This window comes from Nematolebias whitei, chromosome 11, assembly GCF_014905685.2.
Source record: "Nematolebias whitei isolate Nwh7 chromosome 11, NemWhi1, whole genome shotgun sequence".
In the NCBI taxonomy this organism is placed as follows: Eukaryota; Metazoa; Chordata; class Actinopteri; order Cyprinodontiformes; family Rivulidae; genus Nematolebias; species Nematolebias whitei.
Genome location: NC_056508.1, coordinates 17,208,109 through 17,213,464, shown reverse-complemented (window position 1 = coordinate 17,213,464; position 5,356 = coordinate 17,208,109).

The following is a 5,356-nucleotide window of genomic DNA, read 5'->3' as shown; positions in this document are numbered from 1 at the left end:
GGTCAATTTGTGGTACTTGTGCTCCTGGACCTTACTGCTGCTTTTGATACTGTTGACCACAGTATCCTTATATCACGACTGGAACAGTGGGTTGGGATCACAGGTGCTGCATTAGAATGTTCCGCTCATACCTGAGTGGCAGGAGTTTCTGTGTCAAGGTTGGTAACAATATATCCGCCTCATTACCTCTTTCTTGTGGGGCCCCACAGGGTTCGATTCTTGGACTCCTTCTGTTCTCACTTTATTTGCTCCCACTGGGGTCCATCCTGAGGAAACATGGTCTTTCATTCCATTGCTATGCTGATGACTGCCAGATCTACATGCCTGTGAAACCAGCAAGTGTTTGCTCCATTCACCCTCTGTTAAAATGTCTGGACGACATTAAGGCCTGAATGGTTTCAAATTTCTTAAGTTTTAACAATGAGAAGACTGAAGTCATTGTTTTTAGCCCTAGTTCAACTGCCACCACTGATCCTGTCAACCTGGACTCTCTTCAGCCATATCTGAAGCAGTCTGGTAAAAATCTTGGGATGGTTTTAGACTCTGATTGACAAACAAATCAACTCTGTTCTGCAGAAAAGCTTCTTCCAACTCAGACAGGTAGCTAAGCTCAAGTCAGTGTGGTCCAGACCCAACCTTGAGAAACTAGTCCACGCCTTTGTCACGACCCAATTGGACTATTGCAACGCACTGTATGCTGGGATCAGCCAGGCCTCCATCTCACGTCTTCAGCTCGTCCAGAATGCTGCTGCTCGGCTTTTAACCGGAACTCGTAGGTCTGAACATATTACTCCAGTTCTGTCCTCCCTTCACTGGCTCCCTGTTCGTACGAGGATAGTTTTTAAAATTCTTCTGTTGACCTTCAAATGCCTAAATGGCCTCACACCCCTTTACCTCTCTGAGCTTCTGGAACCTTAAGTTCCCTCTCGGGCCCTGAGATCATCCAATCAGCTGCTTTTGGCTGTTCCAAAAACAAGACTGAAGCTCAGAGGAGATCAGGCTTTTTCAGTCATGGGCCCCAAACTCTGGAACAACCTGCCCCCCAACATCAGGCAGGCCACCTCCCTTCAACCTGCCCCCCAACGTCAGGCAGGCCACCTCCATTCCTCACTTCAAATCTCTGCTGAAAACACATCTGTTCTCTCAGACATTTCATACAGTGTAAATTGATCTAGTGTTTTTTAATCTGTGACCCTATGTTTTAAATGTTTTTTATTAATTTTTCAGTTATTATTATTAGTATATTGTTTATATATGTTTATATATTTTTCTCTTTAATTTACTCATTGATTGATTGTTGTTGTTAAGCGCTTTGATAACAGGTTCTGTTTTAAATGTGCTCTATAAATTAAGTTGACTTGACATAGAGACAAATGAGACAACCATTCTCTCTCTCACATCCATCCATCCATTATCTTTTACCTACTTCTTCCATCTTGGGTCAGGCGGGTCGTCGGTGCCCATGTCCAGCAATCACTGTGCGAGGAGCAGGGTACACCCCGGATGGGTCTCCAGTCCATCACAGGGACACATAAAGACAAACAAGACAAACAACCATTCACTCTCTCACTCACACCTAGTGACAATTTAGAGTTACCAATCAGTCTAACATGCATGTTTTTGGTCTGTGGGAGGAAACTGGAGTACCCGGAGAAAACCCACGCATGCACGAAGAGAATATGCAAACTCCACCCAGGAAGGTCCCCGGACTGGGATTTGAACTGGAGCAACCTGCTCACTGAGAGGCAGCAGCTCTACCAGCTGCGCCACAATGCACTTTGTCTTAGGGCCAAAAATAATCTTAAAACAGTTCTGATTGTTTACTATTTAAAGCAGTTCTTGATCAGTCATGATCTTGGGGTTTATGGGTTTGTTTTTAGGTTGAACTTTTTTTTTTTGTCATAAAAATAAACTCAAATTGCAGATTTTTAGTAATGATTTATCTTGTTCAATCTTTTTTTGTGTGTTTGTGGGGTTTTTTTTTTCCTCCTTGTGCCAATTGCCTTTGTTTCTGTTAATCATCCTAGTTTTCAGCTAAAACTGTAAAGAAAATCAAGACTGCCAATGAAAACCCAGAAGCTGAAGTCCAAACTTGACCAGTGTCTCCATTGGCTGATTGCAGTAAATGTTTCATTTGTTTAGTAGGAGGAGAAAAACTTGAGACTTTGCTGTTGCAAAATGATGATGCTTTAATTAATGTGCTGTTTTACCTTTTTTTAGATGTAGTTCAATTTATTTGTTTTCTAAATGTATTCAGAGTCTTTTTTTTATTTGTCATTTGCACCAGATGTGGTACATGTGGTGGAACGAAATTATGTACACAGAGTCCCAGTTACATCCAGCAATAAAATGTAAAAGAAAAACAGTAATAACATCTAAGATATGAACAAAAAAACATTAAATAAAAATATGCTAAGGACTAGTAGCATAAACACAATATGCCGAACAGTAGCACAAACATAAGTCTGTGCAGATGAGCACGAATGAACACAGCAACATGAAACAGATCAGCAGCAACATGAAACAGATCAGCAGCAACATGAAACAGATCAGCAGCAACATGAAACAGATCAGCAGCAACATCATGTGATTTTTATTCACAGTGATTTTTCTGGTTAGAGATTCATGAGTCTAACAGCCTCAGGGTAGAAGCTGTTCCTCAGTCTAGTGGTTCTAGACTTAATGCTCCTTAACCTCCTGCCTGAGGTGAGCGGGGCAAAAAGTGTGTGCTGGGTGAGTGGGGTCCTTCATGATGCAGATGGCTCACTTCCTGCATCTGGAGGTGTAAATGTCTGTGATGGTGGGGAGGCTGACTCCAACAGACTTCTGTGTAGCCTTCACCACTCTCTGCAAAGCTTTTCTTTCTGCAGCTGTGCAGCCTCCATGCCACACGTTGATGCTGGAGCACAGGATGCTCTTGAATTCTCTTGAATTCTTGAATGTGCATGCATGTTGTAATCTTGTTAAGCAAGACTGAGAAGGCCAGAGGGCCAGAAAATCCTAGAGCAAGAGAAAGTCAGTTTCAGCTACCATAAGTTCAAATAAGATCACATTGATAACTCTTATCAATCTTATCTCATCTACCTGCCAGCTGTGCTCGAGTTCCTGACCACTGAGATCCAGGAACTAGCAGGAAACACGGCTCATGACAGTGGAAGGACAGGATCGTCTCTCGGCACCTACAGTTGGCTGTCCGCAGCGATGAGGAGCTCGGCAGGCTGCTGGGAGGAGCGGCCATCGCTCTGGGAGGAGTTCTGCCAGGGATTTGGGCGGTCCCACAGCCCGGGGGAACCGAGAGGCCAGCCGAGTCTGGGTGGACGAATTGGACGGCATCTGCAGTCAGTTTCTTAGGATCCACTGTGGGATGGACCGTGACAAGAGATCCTTCCTGTCTAGCCATCAGCAACATCTCTGAATGAAATGAGGATAACGGGTTACAACAACAAATAATTTCCCTTTGGGATTAATAAAGTATTTTTAATTGAATTGAACTGAACTGAATTGAATTAAAGCAAGATGTCAAAGGGCAACTAATTAAATAATTTACTTTGGGAGCATTAAAGCCTCAGATCACAAGTCCCAAAAATATGGATCTTTGTAAAACAGGTCCTGTTAGCTTCAGTTTTAGACAAGAAGAAGAGGCAGAAACACTTCAGCATCTAATTTTATGTCTGGTTTTCAGTTCTCCACTCACAGCAGCCCTGCATCTGCTCATCTGCCCAGCTGTTCTCACTCTGTAATCATCCCTGCCTGCAGATATCCTCCACGGTTTTCATAGTTCATCAACACCTGCGAGTTTTAATATTTAGTAATATTTAACACTAATTAGTAAAAGAACAAAAAAAGGCCAGACATGCTGCCTGAGAGATGAACTCTTCTGCAGTTTACCGGCAAACTTTTACTATTTTTCAGTGAAACTTTATGCAGTGCCTCTTGAAAACATTATGAAAGCTCATCTATATTGAACATGCAATGCTCAGTTTTCTAAAATATTGTAGTTTTTGAATAATCATGTTATAAATGTGGATTCAGGTTGCTTGAAAATATAAAAACATTTTGTTGTGCTGCTGACTAAAAACACATCCAAAACCTTTGATAAAATATCTTCATATGTTCTGGACACATGGAAATTATTTCTTGACTAATGTGATATTTTCAACTATTCATTGTGTACCAACTGTACATATGTAAGTAATTTCAACATGCCTTATATTGTTTCTTACCTGAGCTTTCATTGGCTCGTCGACATTTATGGGAAAATAATCTGTCGGCAAAACTAAAGATGGCAGTAAAAAGCATTAAAGTCAAACTATTCATAATGATTTGTTTCTTTTTATGAAGTACTCCACTGTTAAATATTTATTGCTGAACATGTATTGTTTCCAGTTGCTCATATACAGTATATATGAAGTTTTTACAAGGAGGCCTGCAGACAGACAGACAGACAGACAGACAGGCAGATAGACAGATAGACAGATAGATACTTTATTGTCCCAGAAGGAAAATTTGTCTTGGACATTGTGTGCTAAACAAACCTTCTTCCACAATTAAATACACTACAAACAATAAAATCACGTGAACAACACAATAAAATATAAAATAAAAAGTAAAAAAACACCTATTGCTCAATAAAAAAACATATTGCACATTCCCACATTAATTCCCGCAAGTGAACGAAACAAGAAATCAAACCAGAGCATCAGCAGCATGACAAAGATTATAAGCCTACTTTGTTTAACAATCTGATTGATGTAGTGTCACAGTCTGTCCCCTAGCTGTCTGGTATTTCTGTCTTCCCCTTTTTCTGCTTATTGTGTTTGTCATTCTGCTCTTTATAATTTTGTGTGATTCTGATTCTGTTTTCTGTCGCTTTCCACTCACTCCTCAGTCTGCCTCTCCAGTCTCTCCAGTCTTAATCATTCACACCTGTCTCATCAGCCACTTGCCCAGGTGCTCTCATTAACCACTCTCCCTCTGTCTCATAAAAAGCCTTTCTCTCCTCCACTCTTCGTCCGGTCAATGTTCTGCCTTGTACAGACATCACAGTCCTCCTCTGTTCCTGTAGTCTGATTATCCGCCTGAATCTGAAGCTGTCCTGTTTGCCTGCCTGATCTCTGTTTGTAAGTTTTTGCTGCCACGTCAGCCTTTTTGTTTTGTTGTTTAAAATAAATTATTGATATTTAAACTCCTCCCTCGCTCGCCTGCCTGCGTATGGGTCTAAACACTGAGGATTGTGACATGTAGGCACAAATTAATTTTTATATCTGTTAAGTCTACAAGCAGGGATATGCTGTTTGTATGAGCAGTGTTGTTGGAGTGCATGGAGTGTGTTCAAAGACTTCTCATATATGCAAAC